The sequence below is a fragment of the Elephas maximus genome, chromosome 11, assembly GCF_024166365.1.
Source record: "Elephas maximus indicus isolate mEleMax1 chromosome 11, mEleMax1 primary haplotype, whole genome shotgun sequence".
NCBI classification, from domain to species: Eukaryota; Metazoa; Chordata; class Mammalia; order Proboscidea; family Elephantidae; genus Elephas; species Elephas maximus.
This window is the reverse complement of record NC_064829.1, coordinates 2,976,426-2,995,911: the sequence shown is the minus strand read 5'-3', so window position 1 is coordinate 2,995,911 and position 19,486 is coordinate 2,976,426.

The following is a 19,486-nucleotide window of genomic DNA, read 5'->3' as shown; positions in this document are numbered from 1 at the left end:
GTGTTGTTTGTTGTTAGGGGTTTAGGGTTGTTTGTTGTTAGGGGTTTAAGGTTGTTTCTTGTTGGGGTTTAGTGGTTTTTGTTGTTCGGGTGTTAGTGTTTATTGTGGTTAGGGGGTTAGTGTTGTTGGTTGTTCGGGGGTTAGGATTGTTTCTTTTTAGGGGGTTAGGGTTGTTTGTTGTTTGGGGTTTAGGGTTGTTTGTTGTTACCGGGTTAGTGTTGTTTGTTGTTACGGGGTTAGGGTAGTTTCTTGTTAGGGGTTTAGTGTTGTTTGTTGTTAGGTGGTTAGTGTTTCTTGATAGGGGTTTAGGGTTGTTTCTTGTTGGGGTTTAGTGGTTTTTGTTGTTAGGGTGTTAGTGTTTATTGTGGTTAGGGGTTTAGTGTTGTTGGTTGTTCGGGAGTTAGGATTGTTTGTTGTTAGGGGGTTAGGGTTGTTTGTTATTTGGGGGTTAGGGTTGTTTCTTGTTAGGGTGTTAGTTTTGTTTGTTGTTAGGGGGTTAGGATTTTTTGTTGTTAGGGTGTTAGTGTTGTTTGTTGTTAGTGGGTTAGGGTTGTTTGTTGTTTGGTTAGGGTTGTTTGTTGTTAGGGGGTTAGTGTTTGTTGTTAGGGGTTTAGGGTTGTTTCTTGTTGGGGTTTAGTGGTTTTTGTTGTTAGGGTGTTAGTGTTTATTGTGGCTAGGGGGTTAGTGTTGTTGGTTGTTCGCGGGTTAGTATTGTTTGTTGTTAGGGGGTTAGGGTTGTTTGTTGTTAGGGGTTTAGGGTTGTTTGTTGTTAGGGGGTTAGTGTTGTTTGTTAGGGTGTTAGGGTTGTTTGTTGTTAGTGGTTTAGGGTTGTTTGTTGTTAGTGGGTTATTGTTTTTGCTTTTTAGGGGTTAGGGTTGTTTGTTGTTTGGGGGTTAGTGTTTGTTGTTAGGGGGTTAGGGTTGTTTGTTGTTAGGGTGTTAGTGTTCTTTGTTGTTAGGGGGTTAGGGTTGTTTGTTGTTAGGGGGTTAGTGTTGTTTGTTGCTAGGGGTTTAGGGTTGTTTCTTGTTGGGGTTTAGTGGTTTTTGTTGTTAGGGTGTTAGTGTTTATTGTGGTTAGGGGGTTAGTGTTGTTGGTTGTTCGGGGGTTAGGATTGTTTGTTGTTAGGGGGTGAGGGTTGTTTGTTGTTTGGGGGTTAGGTTTGTTTGTTGTTACGGGGTTAGTGTTGTTTGTTGTTACGGGGTTAGGGTAGTTTCTTGTTAGGGGTTTAGTGTTGTTTGTTGTTAGGGGGTTAGTGTTTGTTGTTAGGGGTTTAGGGTTGTTTCTTGTTGGGGTTTAGTGGTTTTTGTTCTTAGGGTGTTAGTGTTGTTTGTTGTTAGGGTGTTAGTGTTTTGTGTTGTTAGGGGGTTAGTGTTGTTTCATGTTAGGGGTTTAGGGTTGTTTGTTGTTAGGGGGTTAGTGTTGTTTGTTGTTAGGGTGTTAGGGTTGTTTGCTGTTAGTGGTTTAGGGTTGTTTGTTGTTAGTGGGTTAGGGTTGTTTGTTGTTTGGGGGTTAGTGTTTTTTGTTAGGGGGCTAGGGTTGTTTGTTGTTAGGGGGTTAGAGTTGTTTGTTGTTAGGGTGTTAGTGTTGTTTGTTGTTAGGGGTTTAGGGTTGTTTGTTGTGAGGGGTTTAAGGTTGTTTCTTGTTGGGGTTTAGTGGTTTTTGTTGTTCGGGTGTTAGTGTTTATTGTGGTTAGGGGGTTAGTGTTGTTGGTTGTTCGGGGGTTAGGATTGTTTCTTTTTAGGGGGTAAGGGTTGTTTGTTGTTTGGGGGTTAGGGTTGTTTGTTGTTACCGGGTTAGTGTTGTTTGTTGTTACGGGGTTAGGGTAGTTTCTTGTTAGGGGTTTAGTGTTGTTTGTTGTTAGGTGGTTAGTGTTTCTTGATAGGGGTTTAGGGTTGTTTCTTGTTGGGGTTTAGTGGTTTTTGTTGTTAGGGTGTTAGTGTTTATTGTGGTTAGGAGGTTAGTGTTGTTGGTTGTTCGGGAGTTAGGATTGTTTGTTGTTAGGGGGTTAGGGTTGTTTGTTATTTGGGGGTTAGGGTTGTTTGTTGTTATGGGGTTAGTGTTGTTTGTTGTTACGGGGTTAGGGTAGTTTCTTGTTAGGGGTTTAGTGTTGTTTGTTGTTAGGGGGATAGTGTTTGTTGTTAGGGGTTTAGGGTTTTTTCTTGTTGGGTTTTAGTGGTTTTTGTTGTTAGGGTGTTAGTGTTGTTTGTTGTTAGGGTGTTAGTGTTGTTTGTTGTTAGGATGTTAGGGTTGTTTGTTGTTAGTGGGTTAGGGTTGTTTGTTGTTAGTGGGTTAGTGTTTTTGGATTTTACGGGTTAGGGTTGTTTTTTGTTTGGGGGTTAGTGTTTGTTGTTGGGGGATAGGGTTGTTTGTTGTTAGGGTGTTAGTGTTCTTTGATGTTAGGGGTTTAGGGTTGTTTGTTGTTGGGGGCTAGTGTTGTTTGTTGTTAGGGGGTTAGTGATGTTTGTTGTTAGTGGGTTAGTGTTGTTTGTTGTTTGGTTAGGGTTGTTTGTTGTTAGGGGGTTAGTGTTGTTTGTTGTTAGGGGTTTAGGGTTGTTTCTTGTTGGGGTTTAGTGGTTTTTGTTGTTAGGGTGTTAGTGTTTATTGTGGTTAGGGGTTAGTGTTGTTGGTTGTTCGGGGGTTAGGATTGTTTGTTGTTAGGGGGTTAGGGTTGTTTGTTGTTTGGGGGTTAGGGTTGTTTGTTGTTACGGGGTTAGTGTTGTTTGTTGTTACGGGGTTAGGGTAGTTTCTTGTTAGGGGTTTAGTGTTGTTTGTTGTTAGGGGGTTAGTGTTTGTTGTTAGGGGTTTAGGGTTGTTTCTTGTTGGGGTTTAGTGGTTTTTGTTCTTAGGGTGTTAGTGTTGTTTGTTGTTAGGGTGTTAGTGTTTTGTGTTGTTAGGGGGTTAGTGTTGTTTGATGTTAGGGGTTTAGGGTTGTTTGTTGTTAGGGGGTTAGGGTTGTTTGTTGTTAGTGGGTTAGGGTTGTTTGGTGTTAGGGGGTTAGTGTTGTTTGTTGTTAGGGGTTAGGGTTGTTTGTTTTTAGGGTGTTAGTGTTGTTTGTTGTTAGGGGGTTAGGGGTGTTTGTTGTTAGGGTGTTAGTGTTGTTTGTTGTTAGTGGGTTAGGTTTGTTTGTTGCTTGCTTAGGGTTGTTTGTTGTTAGGGCGTTAGTGTTGTTTGTTGTTAGGGGTTTAGGGTTGTTTCTTGTTGGAGTTTAGTGGTTTTTGTTGTTAGGGTGTTAGTGTTTACTGTGGTTACGGGGTTAGTGTTTTTGGTTGTTCGGGGGTTAGGATTGTTTGTTGTTAGGGGGTTAGGGTTGTTTGTTGTTTGGGGGTTAGTGTTGTTTGTTGTTACGGGGTTAGTGTTGTTTGTTGTTACGGGGTTAGGGTAGTTTCTTGTTAGGGGTTTAGTGTTGCTTGTTGTTAGGGGGTTAGTGTTTGTTGTTAGGGGTTTAGGGTTGTTTCTTGTTGGGGTTTAGTGGTTTTTGTTGTTAGGGTGTTAGTGTTGTTTGTTGTTAGGGTGTTAGGGTTTTGTGTTGTTAGGGGGTTAGTGTTGTTTGATGTTAGGGGTTTAGGGTTGTTTGTTGTTAGGGGGTTAGGTTTGTTTGTTGTTAGTGGGTTAGGGTTGTTTGTTGTTAGTGGGTTAGTGTTTTTGGTTTTCAGGGGTTAGTTTTGTTTGTTGTTTCGGGGTTAGTGTTTGTTGTTAGGGGGTTAGGGTTCTTTGTTGTTAGGGTGTTAGTGTTCTTTGATGTTAGGGGTTTAGGGTTTTTTGTTGTTACTGGGTTAGGGTTGTTTGTTCTTAGGGTGTTAGTGTTGTTTGTTGTTAGGGGGTTAGGGTTGTTTGTTGTTAGGGTGTTACTGTTGTTTGTTGTTAGTGGGTTAGTGTTTTTTGTTGTTTGGTTAGGGTTGTTTGTTGTTAGGGGGTTAGTGTTGTTTGTTGTTAGGGGTTTAGGGTTGTTTCTTGTTGTGGTTTAGTGGTGTTTGTTGTTAGGGTGTTAGTGTTTACTGTGGTTAGGGGGTTAGTGTTGTTCGTTGTTCGGGGATTAGGATTGTTTGTTGTTAGGGGGTTAGGGTTGTTTGTTGTTTGGGGGTTAGGGTTGTTTGTTGTTACCGGGTTAGTGTTGTTTGTTGTTACGGGGTTAGGGTAGTTTCTTGTTCGGGGTTTAGTGTTGTTTGTTGTTAGGGGGTTAGTGTTTGTTGTTAGGGTTTTAGGGTTGTTTCTTGTTGGGGTTTAGCGGTTTTTGTTGTTAGCGTGTTAGTGTTGTTTGTTGTTAGGGTGTTAGTGTTTTGTGTTGTTAGGGGGTTAGTGTTGTTTGATGTTAGGGGTTTAGAGTTGTTTGTTGTTAGGGGGTTAGTGTTGTTTGTTGTTAGGGTGTTAGGGTTGTTTGTTGTTAGTGGTTTAGGGCTGTTTGTTGTTAGTGGGTTAGTGTTTTTGGTTTTTAGGGGTTAGGGTTGTTTGTTGTTTGGGGGTTAGAGTTTGTTGTTAGGGGGTTAGGGTTGTTTGTTGTTAGGGTGTTAGTGTTGTTTGTTGTTTAGGGGTTCGGGTTGTTTGTTGTTACGGTGTTAGTGTTGTTTGTTGTTAGTGGGTTAGGTGTGTTTGTTGTTTCGTTAGGGTTGTTTGTTGTTAGGGGGTTAGTGTTTTTTGTTGTTAGGGGTTTAGGGTTGTTTCTTGTTGGGGTTTAGTGGTTTTTGTTGTTAGGGTGTTAGTGTTTATTGTGTTTAGGGGGTTAGTGTTGTTGGTCGTTCGGGGGTTAGGATTGTTTGTTGTTAGGGGGTTAGGGTTGTTTGTTGTTTGGGGGTTAGGGTTGTTTGTTGTTACAGGGTTAGTGTTGTTTGTTGTTATGGGGTTAGGGTAGTTTCTTGTTAGGGGTTTAGAGTTGTTTGTTGTTAGGGGGTTAGTGTTTGTTGTTAGGGGTTTAAGGTTGTTTCTTGTTGGGGTTTAGTGGTTTTTGTTGTTAGGGTGTTAGTGTTGTTTGATGTTAGGGTGTTAGTGTTTTGTGTTGTTAGGGTGTTAGGGTTGTTTGTTGTTAGGGTGTTAGGGTTGTTTGTTGTTAGTGGGTTAGGGTTGTTTGTTGTTAGTTGTTTAGTGTATTTTTTTTCAGGGGTTAGGGTTGTTTGTTGTTTGGGGGTTAGTGTTTGTTGTTAGGGGGTTAGGGTTGTTTGTTGTTAGGGTGTTAGTGTTCTTTGATGTTAGGGGTTTAGGGTTGTTTGTTGTTAGGGTGTTAGTGTTGTTTGTTGTTAGGGGGTTAGGGTTGTTTGTTGTTAGGGTGTTAGTGTTGTTTGTTGTTAGAGGGTTAGGGTTGTTTGTTGTTAGGGTGTTAGTGTTGTTTGTTGTTAGTGGGTTAGGTTTGTTTGTTGTTTGGTTAGGGTTGTTTGTTGTTAGGGGGTTAGTGTTTTTTGTTGTTAGGGGTTTAGGGTTGTTTCTTGTTGGGGTTTAGTGGTTTTTGTTGTTCGGGTGTTAGTGTTTATTGTGGTTAGGGGGTTAGTGTTGTTGGTTTTTCGAGGGTTAGGATTGTTTGTTGTTAGGGGGTTAGGGTTGTTTGTTGTTTGGGGGTTAGGGTTGTTTGTTGTTACGGGGTTAGTGTTGTTTGTTGTTATGGGGTTAGCGTAGTTTCTTGTTAGGGGTTTATTGTTGTTTGTTGTTAGGGGGTTAGTGTTTGTTGTTAGGGGTTTAGGGTTGTTTCTTGTTGGGGTTTAGTGGTTTTTGTTGTTAGGGTGTTAGTGTTTATTGTGGTTAGGGGGTTAGTGTTGTTGGTCGTTCGGGGGTTAGAATTGTTTGTTGTTAGGGGGTTAGGGTTGTTTGTTCTTTGGGGGTTAGGGTTGTTTGTTGTTACAGGGTTAGTGTTGTTTGTTGTTACGGGGTTAGGGTAGTTTCTTGTTAGGGGTTTAGAGTTGTTTGTTGTTAGGGGGTTAGTGTTTGTTGTTAGGGTGTTAGTGTTTTGTGTTGTTAGGGGGTTAGTGTTGTTTGATGTTAGGGGTTTAGGGTTGTTTGTTGTTAGGGGGTTAGTGTTGTTTGTTGTTAGGGTGTTAGGGTTGTTTGTTGTTAGTGTTTTAGGGCTGTTTGTTGTTAGTGGGTTAGTGTTTTTGGTTTTTAGGGGTTAGGGTTGTTTGTTGTTTGGGGGTTAGTGTTTGTTGTTAGGGGGTTAGGGTTGTTTGTTGTTAGGGTGTTAGTGTTGTTTGTTGTTAGGGGGTTCGGGTTGTTTGTTGTTAGGGGGTTAGTGTTGTTTGTTGTTAGGGGTTAGGGTTGTTTGTTTGTAGGGTGTTAGTGTTGTTTGTTGTTAGGGGGTTAGGGGTGTTTGTTGTTAGGGTGTTAGTGTTGTTTGTTGTTAGTGGGTTAGGTTTGTTTGTTGCTTGCTTAGGGTTGTTTGTTGTTAGGGCGTTAGTGTTGTTTGTTGTTAGGGGTTTAGGGTTGTTTCTTGTTGGAGTTTAGTGGTTTTTGTTGTTAGGGTGTTAGTGTTTACTGTGGTTACGGGGTTAGTGTTTTTGGTTGTTCGGGGGTTAGGATTGTTTGTTGTTAGGGGGTTAGGGTTGTTTGTTGTTTGGGGGTTAGTGTTGTTTGTTGTTACGGGGTTAGTGTTGTTTGTTGTTACGGGGTTAGGGTAGTTTCTTGTTAGGGGTTTAGTGTTGCTTGTTGTTAGGGGGTTAGTGTTTGTTGTTAGGGGTTTAGGGTTGTTTCTTGTTGGGGTTTAGTGGTTTTTGTTGTTAGGGTGTTAGTGTTGTTTGTTGTTAGGGTGTTAGTGTTTTGTGTTGTTAGGGGGTTAGTGTTGTTTGATGTTAGGGGTTTAGGGTTGTTTGTTGTTAGGGGGTTAGGGTTGTTTGTTGTTAGTGGGTTAGGGTTGTTTGGTGTTAGGGGGTTAGTGTTGTTTGTTGTTAGGGGTTAGGGTTGTTTGTTTTTAGGGTGTTAGTGTTGTTTGTTGTTAGGGGGTTAGGGGTGTTTGTTGTTAGGGTGTTAGTGTTGTTTGTTGTTAGTGGGTTAGGTTTGTTTGTTGCTTGCTTAGGGTTGTTTGTTGTTAGGGCGTTAGTGTTGTTTGTTGTTAGGGGTTTAGGGTTGTTTCTTGTTGGAGTTTAGTGGTTTTTGTTGTTAGGGTGTTAGTGTTTACTGTGGTTACGGGGTTAGTGTTTTTGGTTGTTCGGGGGTTAGGATTGTTTGTTGTTAAGGGGTTAGGGTTGTTTGTTGTTTGGGGGTTAGTGTTGTTTGTTGTTACGGGGTTAGTGTTGTTTGTTGTTACGGGGTTAGGGTAGTTTCTTGTTAGGGGTTTAGTGTTGCTTGTTGTTAGGGGGTTAGTGTTTGTTGTTAGGGGTTTAGGGTTGTTTCTTGTTGGGGTTTAGTGGTTTTTGTTGTTAGGGTGTTAGTGTTGTTTGTTGTTAGGGTGTTAGTGTTTTGTGTTGTTAGGGGGTTAGTGTTGTTTGATGTTAGGGGTTTAGGGTTGTTTGTTGTTAGGGGGTTAGGGTTGTTTGTTGTTAGTGGGTTAGGGTTGTTTGTTGTTAGTGGGTTAGTGTTTTTGGTTTTCAGGGGTTAGTTTTGTTTGTTGTTTCGGGGTTAGTGTTTGTTGTTAGGGGGTTAGGGTTCTTTGTTGTTAGGGTGTTAGTGTTCTTTAATGTTAGGGGTTTAGGGTTGTTTGTTGTTACTGGGTTAGGGTTGTTTGTTCTTAGGGTGTTAGTGTTGTTTGTTGTTAGGGGGTTAGGGTTGTTTGTTGTTAGGGTGTTACTGTTGTTTGTTGTTAGTGGGTTAGTGTTTTTTGTTGTTTGGTTAGGGTTGTTTGTTGTTAGGGGGTTAGTGTTGTTTGTTGTTAGGGGTTTAGGGTTGTTTCTTGTTGTGGTTTAGTGGTGTTTGTTGTTAGGGTGTTAGTGTTTACTGTGGTTAGGGGGTTAGTGTTGTTCGTTGTTCGGGGGTTAGGATTGTTTGTTGTTAGGGGGTTAGGGTTGTTTGTTGTTTGGGGGTTAGGGTTGTTTGTTGTTACCGGGTTAGTGTTGTTTGTTGTTACGGGGTTAGGGTAGTTTCTTGTTCGGGGTTTAGTGTTGTTTGTTGTTAGGGGGTTAGTGTTTGTTGTTAGGGTTTTAGGGTTGTTTCTTGTTGGGGTTTAGCGGTTTTTGTTGTTAGCGTGTTAGTGTTGTTTGTTGTTAGGGTGTTAGTGTTTTGTGTTGTTAGGGGGTTAGTGTTGTTTGATGTTAGGGGTTTAGAGTTGTTTGTTGTTAGGGGGTTAGTGTTGTTTGTTGTTAGGGTGTTAGGGTTGTTTGTTGTTAGTGGTTTAGGGCTGTTTGTTGTTAGTGGGTTAGTGTTTTTGGTTTTTAGGGGTTAGGGTTGTTTGTTGTTTGGGGGTTAGAGTTTGTTGTTAGGGGGTTAGGGTTGTTTGTTGTTAGGGTGTTAGTGTTGTTTGTTGTTTAGGGGTTCGGGTTGTTTGTTGTTACGGTGTTAGTGTTGTTTGTTGTTAGTGGGTTAGGTGTGTTTGTTGTTTCGTTAGGGTTGTTTGTTGTTAGGGGGTTAGTGTTTTTTGTTGTTAGGGGTTTAGGGTTGTTTCTTGTTGGGGTTTAGTGGTTTTTGTTGTTAGGGTGTTAGTGTTTATTGTGTTTAGGGGGTTAGTGTTGTTGGTCGTTCGGGGGTTAGGATTGTTTGTTGTTAGGGGGTTAGGGTTGTTTGTTGTTTGGGGGTTAGGGTTGTTTGTTGTTACAGGGTTAGTGTTGTTTGTTGTTATGGGGTTAGGGTAGTTTCTTGTTAGGGGTTTAGAGTTGTTTGTTGTTAGGGGGTTAGTGTTTGTTGTTAGGGGTTTAAGGTTGTTTCTTGTTGGGGTTTAGTGGTTTTTGTTGTTAGGGTGTTAGTGTTGTTTGATGTTAGGGTGTTAGTGTTTTGTGTTGTTAGGGTGTTAGGGTTGTTTGTTGTTAGGGTGTTAGGGTTGTTTTTTGTTAGTGGGTTAGGGTTGTTTGTTGTTAGTTGTTTAGTGTATTTTTTTTCAGGGGTTAGGGTTGTTTGTTGTTTGGGGGTTAGTGTTTGTTGTTAGGGGGTTAGGGTTGTTTGTTGTTAGGGTGTTAGTGTTCTTTGATGTTAGGGGTTTAGGGTTGTTTGTTGTTAGGGGGTTAGTGTTGTTTGTTGTTAGGGGGTTAGGGTTGTTTGTTGTTAGGGTGTTAGTGTTGTTTGTTGTTAGAGGGTTAGGGTTGTTTGTTGTTAGGGTGTTAGTGTTGTTTGTTGTTAGTGGGTTAGGTTTGTTTGTTGTTTGGTTAGGGTTGTTTGTTGTTAGGGGGTTAGTGTTTTTTGTTGTTAGGGGTTTAGGGTTGTTTCTTGTTGGGGTTTAGTGGTTTTTGTTGTTCGGGTGTTAGTGTTTATTGTGGTTAGGGGGTTAGTGTTGTTGGTTTTTCGAGGGTTAGGATTGTTTGTTGTTAGGGGGTTAGGGTTGTTTGTTGTTTGGGGGTTAGGGTTGTTTGTTGTTACGGGGTTAGTGTTGTTTGTTGTTATGGGGTTAGCGTAGTTTCTTGTTAGGGGTTTATTGTTGTTTGTTGTTAGGGGGTTAGTGTTTGTTGTTAGGGGTTTAGGGTTGTTTCTTGTTGGGGTTTAGTGGTTTTTGTTGTTAGGGTGTTAGTGTTTATTGTGGTTAGGGGGTTAGTGTTGTTGGTAGTTCGGGGGTTAGAATTGTTTGTTGTTAGGGGGTTAGGGTTGTTTGTTCTTTGGGGGTTAGGGTTGTTTGTTGTTACAGGGTTAGTGTTGTTTGTTGTTACGGGGTTAGGGTAGTTTCTTGTTAGGGGTTTAGAGTTGTTTGTTGTTAGGGGGTTAGTGTTTGTTGTTAGGGTGTTAGTGTTTTGTGTTGTTAGGGGGTTAGTGTTGTTTGATGTTAGGGGTTTAGGGTTGTTTGTTGTTAGGGGGTTAGTGTTGTTTGTTGTTAGGGTGTTAGGGTTGTTTGTTGTTAGTGTTTTAGGGCTGTTTGTTGTTAGTGGGTTAGTGTTTTTGGTTTTTAGGGGTTAGGGTTGTTTGTTGTTTGGGGGTTAGTGTTTGTTGTTAGGGGGTTAGGGTTGTTTGTTGTTAGGGTGTTAGTGTTGTTTGTTGTTAGGGGGTTCGGGTTGTTTGTTGTTAGGGTGTTAGTGTTGTTTGTTGTTAGTGGGTTAGGTTTGTTTGTTGTTTGGTTAGGGTTGTTTGTTGTTAGGGGGTTAGTGTTTTTTGTTGTTAGGGGTTTAGGGTTGTTTCTTGTTGGGGTTTAGTGGTTTTTGTTGTTAGGGTGTTAGTGTTGTTTGTTGTTAGGGTGTTAGTGTTTTGTGTTGTTAGGGGGTTAGTGATGTTTGATGTTAGTGGTTTAGGGTTGTTTGTTGTTAGGGGGTTAGTGTTGCTTGTTGTTAGGGTGTTAGGGTTGTTTGTTGTTAGTGGGTTAGGGTTGTTTGTTGATAAGGGGTTAGGTTTTGTGCTGTTAGGGGTTTAGTATTGTTCGTTGCTGGGGGTTAGTGTTGTTTGTTCCTAGGGCGTTAGTGTTGTTTGTTCTTAGGGGTTAGGGTTGGTTGTTGTTAGGGTGTTAGTGTTTTGTGTTGTTAGGGGGTTAGTGTTGTTTGATGTTAGGGGTTTAGGGTTGTTTCTTGTTGGAGTTTAGTGGTTTTTGTTGTTAGGGTGTTAGTGTTTACTGTGGTTAGAGGGTTAGTGTTGTTGGTTGTTCGGGGGTTAGGATTGTTTGTTGTTAGGGGGTTAGGGTTGTTTGTTGTTTGGGGTTAGTGTTGTTTGTTGTTATGGGGTTAGTGTTGTTTGTTGTTACGGGGTTAGGGTAGTTTCTTGTTAGGGGTTTAGTGTTGTTTGCTGTTAGGGGGTTAGTGTTTGTTGTTAGGGGTTTAGGGTTGTTTCCTATTGGGGTTTAGTGGTTTTTGTTGTTAGGATGTTAGTGTTGTTTGTTGTTAGAGTGTTAGTGTTTTGTGTTGTTAGGGGGTTAGTGTTGTTTGATGTTAGGGGTTTAGGGTTGTTTGTTGTTAGGGGGTTAGGGTTGTTTGTTGTTAGTGGGTTAGGGTTGTTTGTTGTTAGTGGGTTAGTGTTTTTGGTTTTCAGGGGTTAGGGTTGTTTGTTGTTTGGGTGTTAGTGTTTGTTGTTAGGGGGTTAGGGTTCTTTGTTGTTAGGGTGTTAGTGTTCTTTGATGTTAGGGGTTTAGGGTTGTTTGTTGTTACTGGGTTAGGGTTGTTTGTTCTTAGGGTGTTAGTGTTGTTTGTTGTTCGGGGGTTAGGGTTGTTTGTTGTTAGGGTGTTAGTGTTGTTTGTTGTTAGTGGGTAGTGTTTTTTGTTGTTTGGTTAGGGTTGTTTGTTGTTAGGGGGTTAGTGTTGTTTGTTGTTAGGGGTTTAGGGTTGTTTCTTGTTGGGGTTTAGTGGTGTTTGTTGTTAGGGTGTTCGTGTTTACTGTGGTTAGGGAGTTAGTGTTGTTCGTTGTTCGGGGGTTAGGATTGTTTGTTGTTAGGGGGTTAGGGTTGTTTGTTGTTTGGGGGTTAGGGTTGTTTGTTGTTACCGGGTTAGTGTTGTTTGTTGTTACGGGGTGAGGGTAGTTTCTTGTTCGGGGTTTAGTGTTGTTTGTTGTTAGGGGGTTAGTGTTTGTTGTTAGGGTTGTAGGGTTGTTTCTTGTTGGGGTTTAGCGGTTTTTGTTGTTAGGCTGTTAGTGTTGTTTGATGTTAGGGGTTTAGGGTTGTTTGTGGTTAGGGGGTTAGTGTTGTTTGTTGTTAGGGGTTTAGGGTTGTTTCTTGTTGGGGTTTAGTGGTTTTTGTTGTTAGGGTGTTAGTGTTTATTGTGGTTAGGGGGTTAGTGTTGTTGGTCGTTCGGGGGTTAGGATTGTTTGTTGTTAGGGGGTTAGGGTTGTTTGTTCTTTGGGGGTTAGGGTTGTTTGTTGTTACAGGGTTAGTGTTGTTTGTTGTTACGGGGTTAGGGTAGTTTCTTGTTAGGGGTTTAGAGTTGTTTGTTGTTAGGGGGTTAGTGTTTGTTGTTAGGGTGTTAGTGTTTTGTGTTGTTAGGGGGTTAGTGTTGTTTGATGTTAGGGGTTTAGGGTTGTTTGTTGTTAGGGGGTTAGTGTTGTTTGTTGTTAGGGTGTTAGGGTTGTTTGTTGTTAGTGTTTTAGGGCTGTTTGTTGTTAGTGGGGTAGTGTTTTTGGTTTTTAGGGGTTAGGGTTGTTTGTTGTTTGGGGGTTAGTGTTTGTTGTTAGGGGGTTAGGGTTGTTTGTTGTTAGGGGGTTAGGGTTGTTTGTTGTTAGGGGGTTCGGGTTGTTTGTTGTTAGGGTGTTAGTGTTGTTTGTTGTTAGTGGGTTAGGTTTGTTTGTTGTTTGGTTCGGGTTGTTTGTTGTTAGGGCGTTAGTGTTTTTTGTTGTTAGGGGTTTAGGGTTGTTTCTTGTTGGGCTTTAGTGGTTTTTGTTGTTAGGGTGTTAGTGTTTATTGTGGTTAGGGGGTTAGTGTTGTTGGTCGTTCGGGGGTTAGGATTGTTTGTTGTTAGGGGGTTAGGGTTGTTTGTTGTTTGGGGGTTAGGGTTGTTTGTTGTTACAGGGTTAGTGTTGTTTGTTGTTACGGGTTTTGGGTAGTTTCTTGTTAGGGGTTTAGAGTTGTTTGTTGTTAGGGGGTTAGTGTTTGTTTTTAGGGGTTTAAGGTTGTTTCTTGTTGGGGTTTAGTGGTTTTTGTTGTTAGGGTGTTAGTGTTGTTTGTTGTTAGGGTGTTAGTGTTTTGTGTTGTTAGGGTGTTAGGGTTGTTTGTTGTTAGGGTGTTAGGGTTGTTTGTTGTTAGTGGGTTAGGGTTGTTTGTTGTTAGTGGTTTAGTGTTTTTTTTTTCAGGGGTTAGGGTTGTTTGTTGTTTGGGGGTTAGTGTTTGTTGTTAGGGGGTTAGGGTTGTTTGTTGTTAGGGTGTTAGTGTTCTTTGATGTTAGGGGTTTAGGGTTGTTTGTTGTTACTGGGTTAGGGTTGTTTGTTCTTAGGGTGTTAGTGTTGTTTGTTGTTAGGGGGTTAGGGTTGTTTGTTGTTAGGGTGTTACTGTTGTTTGTTGTTAGTGGGTTAGTGTTTTTTGTTGTTTGGTTAGGGTTGTTTGTTGTTAGGGGGTTAGTGTTGTTTGTTGTTAGGGGTTTAGGGTTGTTTCTTGTTGTGGTTTAGTGGTGTTTGTTGTTAGGGTGTTAGTGTTTACTGTGGTTAGGGGGTTAGTGTTGTTCGTTGTTCGGGGGTTAGGATTGTTTGTTGTTAGGGGGTTAGGGTTGTTTGTTGTTTGGGGGTTAGGGTTGTTTGTTGTTACCGGGTTAGTGTTGTTTGTTGTTACGGGGTTAGGGTAGTTTCTTGTTCGGGGTTTAGTGTTGTTTGTTGTTAGGGGGTTAGTGTTTGTTGTTAGGGTTTTAGGGTTGTTTCTTGTTGGGGTTTAGCGGTTTTTGTTGTTAGCGTGTTAGTGTTGTTTGTTGTTAGGGTGTTAGTGTTTTGTGTTGTTAGGGGTTTAGTGTTGTTTGATGTTAGGGGTTTAGAGTTGTTTGTTGTTAGGGGGTTAGTGTTGTTTGTTGTTAGGGTGTTAGGGTTGTTTGTTGTTAGTGGTTTAGGGCTGTTTGTTGTTAGTGGGTTAGTGTTTTTGGTTTTTAGTGGTTAGGGTTGTTTGTTGTTTGGGGGTTAGAGTTTGTTGTTAGGGGGTTAGGGTTGTTTGTTGTTAGGGTGTTAGTGTTGTTTGTTGTTTAGGGGTTCGGGTTGTTTGTTGTTAGGGTGTTAGTGTTGTTTGTTGTTAGTGGGTTAGGTGTGTTTGTTGTTTGGTTAGGGTTGTTTGTTGTTAGGGGGTTAGTGTTTTTTGTTGTTAGGGGTTTAGGGTTGTTTCTTGTTGGGGTTTAGTGGTTTTTGTTGTTAGGGTGTTAGTGTTTATTGTGTTTAGGGGGTTAGTGTTGTTGGTCGTTCGGGGGTTAGGATTGTTTGTTGTTAGGGGGTTAGGGTTGTTTGTTGTTTGGGGGTTAGGGTTGTTTGTTGTTACAGGGTTAGTGTTGTTTGTTGTTATGGGGTTAGGGTAGTTTCTTGTTAGGAGTTTAGAGTTGTTTGCTGTTAGGGGGTTAGTGTTTGTTGTTAGGGGTTTAAGGTTGTTTCTTGTTGGGGTTTAGTGGTTTTTGTTGTTAGGGTGTTAGTGTTGTTTGTTGTTAGGGTGTTAGTGTTTTGTGTTGTTAGGGTGTTAGGGTTGTTTGTTGTTAGGGTGTTAGGGTTGTTTGTTGTTAGTGGGTTAGGGTTGTTTGTTGTTAGTTTTTTAGTGTATTTTTTTTCAGGGGTTAGGGTTGTTTGTTGTTTGGGGGTTAGTGTTTGTTGTTAGGGGGTTAGGGTTGTTTGTTGTTAGGGTGTTAGTGTTCTTTGATGTTAGGGGTTTAGGGTTGTTTGTTGTTAGGGGGTTAGTGTTGTTTGTTGTTAGGGGGTTAGGGTTGTTTGTTGTTAGGGTGTTAGTGTTGTTTGTTGTTAGAGGGTTAGGGTTGTTTGTTGTTAGGGTGTTAGTGTTGTTTGTTGTTAGTGGGTTAGGTTTGTTTGTTGTTTGGTTAGGGTTGTTTGTTGTTAGGGGGTTAGTGTTTTTTGTTGTTAGGGGTTTAGGGTTGTTTCTTGTTGGGGTTTAGTGGTTTTTGTTGTTCGGGTGTTAGTGTTTATTGTGGTTAGGGGGTTAGTGTTGTTGGTTTTTCGAGGGTTAGGATTGTTTGTTGTTAGGGGGTTAGGGTTGTTTGTTGTTTGGGGGTTAGGGTTGTTTGTTGTTACGGGGTTAGTGTTGTTTGTTGTTATGGGGTTAGCGTAGTTTCTTGTTAGGGGTTTATTGTTGTTTGTTGTTAGGGGGTTAGTGTTTGTTGTTAGGGGTTTAGGGTTGTTTCTTGTTGGGGTTTAGTGGTTTTTGTTGTTAGGGTGTTAGTGTTGTTTGTTGTTAGGGTGTTAGTGTTTTGTGTTGTTAGGGGGTTAGTGATGTTTGATGTTAGTGGTTTAGGGTTGTTTGTTGTTAGGGGGTTAGTGTTGCTTGTTGTTAGGGTGTTAGGGTTGTTTGTTGTTAGTGGGTTAGGGTTGTTTGTTGATAAGGGGTTAGGTTTTGTGCTGTTAGGGGTTTAGTATTGTTCGTTGCTGGGGGTTAGTGTTGTTTGTTCCTAGGGCGTTAGTGTTGTTTGTTCTTAGGGGTTAGGGTTGGTTGTTGTTAGGGTGTTAGTGTTTTGTGTTGTTAGGGGGTTAGTGTTGTTTGATGTTAGGGGTTTAGGGTTGTTTCTTGTTGGAGTTTAGTGGTTTTTGTTGTTAGGGTGTTAGTGTTTACTGTGGGTAGGGGGTTAGTGTTGTTGGTTGTTCGGGGGTTAGGATTGTTTGTTGTTTTGGGGGTTAGGGTTGTTTGTTGTTAGGGGGTTAGTGTTGTTTGTGGTTAGGGTGTTAGGGTTGTTTGTTGTTAGTGGGTTAGGGTTGTTTGTTGTTAGTGGGTTAGTGTTTTTGGTTTTTATTGGTTAGGGTTGTTTGTTGTTTGGGGGTTAGTGTTTGTTGTTAGGGGGTTAGGGTTGTTTGTTGTTAGGGTGTTAGTGTTCTTTGATGTTAGGGGTTTAGGGTTGTTTGTTGTTAGGGTGTTAGTGTTGTTTGTTGTTAGGGGGTTGGGGTGTTTGTTGTTAGGGTGTTAGTGTTGTTTGTTGTTAGTGGGTTAGGTTTGTTTGTTGTTTGCTTAGGGTTGTTTGTTGTTAGGGCGTTAGTGTTGTTTGTTGTTAGGGGTTTATGGTTGTTTCTTGTTGGAGTTTAGTGGTTTTTGTTGTTAGGGTGTTAGTGTTTACTGTGGTTAGGGGGTTAGTGTTGTTGGTTGTTCGGGGGTTAGGATTGTTTGTTGTTAGGGGGTTAGGGTTGTTTGTTGTTTGGAGGTTAGTGTTGTTTGTTGTTTCGGGGTTAGTGTTGTTTGTTGTTACGGGGTTAGGGTAGTTTCTTGTTAGGGGTTTAGTGTTGTTTGTTGTTAGGGGGTTAGTGTTTGTTGTTAGGGGTTTAGGGTTGTTTCTTGTTGGGGTTTAGTGGTTTTTGTTGTTAGGGTGTTAGTGTTGTTTGTTGTTACGGTGTTAGTGTTTTGTGTTGTTAGGGGGTTAGTGTTGTTTGATGTTAGGGGTTTAGGGTTGTTTGTTGTTAGGGGGTTTGGGTTGTTGTTAGTGGGTTAGGGTTGTTTGTTGTTAGTGAGTTAGTGTTTTTGGTTTTTACGGGTTAGGGTTGTTTGTTGTTTGGGGGTTAGTGTTTGTTGTTAGGGGGCTAGGGTTGTTTGTTGTTAGGGTGTTATTGTTCTTTGATGTATAGGGGTTTAGGGTTGTTTGTTGTTAGGGGTTTATTGTTGTTTGTTGTTAGGGTGTTAGGGGTGTTTGTTGTTAGTGGGTTAGGGTTGTTTGTTGATAAGGGGTTAGGTTTTGTGTTGTTAGGGGTTTAGTATTGTTCGTTGCTGGGGGTTAGTGTTGTTTGTTCTTAGGGCGTTAGTGTTGTTTGTTCTTAGGGGTTAGGGTTGGTTGTTGTTAGGTTGTTAGGGTTGTTTATTGCTAGTGGTTTAGGTTTGTTTGTTGTTAGTGGGTTAGTGTTTTTGGTTTTTAGGGGTTAGGGTTGTTTGTTGTTTGGGTGTTAGTGTTTGTTCTTAGGGGGTTAGAGTTGTTTGTTGTTAGGGTGTTAGTGTTCTTTGATGTTAGGGGTTTAGGGCTGTTTGTTGTTAGGGGGTTAGTGTTGTTTCTTGTTAGGGGGTTAGGGTTGTTTGTTTTTAGGGTGTTAGTGTTGTTTGTTGTTAGGGGGTTAGGGTTGTTTGTTGTTAGGGTGTTAGTGTTGTTTGTTGTTAGTGGGTTAGTGTTTTTTGTTGTTTGGTTAGGGTTGCTTGTTGTTAGGGGGTTAGTGTTGTTTTTTGTTAGGGGTTTAGGGTTGTTTCTTGTTGGGGTTTAGTGGTTTTTGTTGTTAGGGTGTTAGTGTTTACTGTGGTTAGGGGGTTAGTGTTGTTGGTTGTTCGGGGGTTAGGATTGTTTGTTGTTAGGGGGTTAGGGTTGTTTGTTGTTAGGGGGTTAGTGTTGTTTGTGGTTAGGGTGTTAGGGTGGTTTGTTGTTAGTGGGTTAGGGTTGTTTGTTGTTAGTGGTTTAGTGTTTTTGGTTTTTAGGGGTTAGGGTTGTTTGTTGTTAGGGGGTTAGTGTTGTTTGTTGTTAGGGGTTTAGGGTTGTTTCTTGTTGGGGTTTAGTGGTTTTTGTTGTTAGGGTGTTAGTGTTGTTTGTTGTTAGGGTGTTAGTGTTCTTTGATGTCAGGGGTTTAGGGTTGTTTGTTGTTAGGGGGTTAGGGTTGTTTGTTGTTAGGGTGTTAGTGTTGTTTGTTGTTAGGGTGTTAGGGTTGTTTGTTGTTAGGGTGTTAGTGTTGTTTGTTGATAGTGGGTTAGGGTTTTTTGTTGTTTGGTTAGGGTTGTTTGTTGTTAGGGGGTTAGTGTTGTTTGTTGTTAGGGGTTTAGGGTTGTTTCTTGTTGGGGTTTAGTGGTTTTTGTTGTTAGGGTGTTAGTGTTTACTGTGGTTAGGGGGTTAGTGTTGTTGGTTGTTCGGGGGTTAGGATTGTTTGTTGTTGGGTGTTAGGGTTGTTTGTTGTTAGGGGGTTAGTGTTGTTTGTGGTTAGGGTGTTAGGGTTGTTTGTTGTTAGTGGGTTAGGGTTGTTTGTTGTTAGTGGGTTAGTGTTTTTGGTTTTTAGGGGTTACGGTTGTTTGTTGTTTGGGGGTTAGCGTTTGTTGTTAGGGGGTTAGGGTTGTTTGTTGTTAGGGTGTTAGTGTTCTTTGATGTTAGGGGTTTAGGGTTGTTTGTTGTTAGGGGGATAGTGTTGTTTGATGTTAGGGGTTTAGGGTTGTTTGTTGTTAGGGGGTTAGTGTTGTTTGTTGTTAGGGTGTTAGGGTTGTTTGTTGTTAGTGGTTTAGGGTTGTTTGTTGTTAGTGGGTTAGTGTTTTTGGTTTTTAGGGGTTAGGGTTGTTTGTTGTTTGGGGGTTAGTGTTTGTTTTTAGGGGGTTAGTGTTGTTTGTTGTTAGGGTGTTAGTGTTCTTTGATGTTAGGAGTTTAGGGTTGTTTGTTGTTAGGGGGTTAGTGTTGTTTGTTGTTAGGGGGTTAGGGGTGTTTGTTGTTAGGGTGTTAGTGTTGTTTGTTGTTAGTGGGTTAGGTTTGTTTGTTGTTTGCTTAGGGTTGTTTGTTGTTAGGGCGTTAGTGTTGTTTGTTGTTAGGGGTTTAGGGTTGTTTCTTGTTGGAGTTTAGTGGTTTTTGTTGTTAGGGTGTTAGTGTTTACTGTGGTTAGGGGTTTAGTGTTGTTGGTTGTTCGGGGGTTAGGATTGTTTGTTGTTAGGGGGTTAGGGTTGTTTGTTGTTCGGGGGTTAGTGTTGTTTGTGGTTAGGGTGTTAGGGTTGTTTGTTGTTAGTGGGTTAGGGTTGTTTGTTGTTAGTGGGTTAGTGTTTTTGGTTTTTAGGGGTTAGGGTTGTTTGTTGTTAGGGGGTTAGTGTTGTTTGTTGTTAGGGGTTTAGGGTTGTTTCTTGTTGGGGTTTAGTGGTTTTTGTTGTTAGGGTGTTAGTGTTGTTTGTTGTTAGGGTGTTAGTGTTTTGTGTTGTTAGGGGTTTAGTGTTGTTTGTTTTTAGGGTGTTAGGGTTGTTTGTTGTTAGTGGGTTAGGGTTGTTTGTTGTTAGTGGTTTAGTGTTTTTGGTTTTCAGGGGTTTGGGTTGTTTGTTTTTTGGGGGTTAGTGTTTGTTGTTAGGGTGTTAGTGTTGTTTGTTGTTAGGGTGTTAGTGTTCTTTGATGTTAGGGGTTTAGGGTTGTTTGTTGTTAGGGGGTTAGTGTTGTTTGTTAGGGGGTTAGGGTTGTTTGTTGTTAGGGTGTTAGTGTTGTTTGTTGTTTGGGGGTTAGGGTTGTTTGTCGTTAGGGTCTTAGTGTTGTTTCATGTTAGTGCGTTAGGTTTGTTTGTTGTTTGGTTAGGGTTGTTTGTTGTTAGGGGGTTAGTGTTTTTTGTTGTTAGGGGTTTAGGGTTGTTTCTTGTTTGGGTTTAGTGGTTTTTGTTGTTCGGGTGTTAGTGTTTATTTTGGTTAGGGGGTTAGTGTTGTTGGTTGTTCGGGGGTGAGGATTGTTTGTTGTTACGGGGTTAGGGTTGTTTGTTGTTTGGGGGTTAGGGTTGTTTGTTGTTACGCGGTTAGGGTAGTTTCTTGTTAGGGGTTTAGTGTTGTTTGTTGTTAGGGGGTTAGTGTTTGTTGTTAGGGGTTCAGGGTTGTTTCTTGTTGGGTTTTAGTGGTTTTTGTTGTTAGGGTGTTAGTGTTGTTTGTTGTTAGGGTGTTAGTGTTTTGTGTTGTTAGGGGTTTAGTGTTGTTTGATGTTAGGGGTTTAGGGTTGTTTGTTGTTAGGGGGTTAGTGTTGTTTGTTGTTAGGGTGTTAGGGTTGTTTGTTGTTAGTGGGTTAGGGTTGTTTGTTTTTAGTGGTGTAGTGTTTTTGGTTTTCAGGGGTTAGGGTTGTTTGTTGTTTGGGGGTTAGTGTTTGTTGTTAGGGGGTTAGGGTTGTTTGTTGTTAGGGTGTTAGTGTTCTTTGATGTTAGGGGTTTAGGGTTGTTTGTTGTTAGGGTGTTAGTGTTG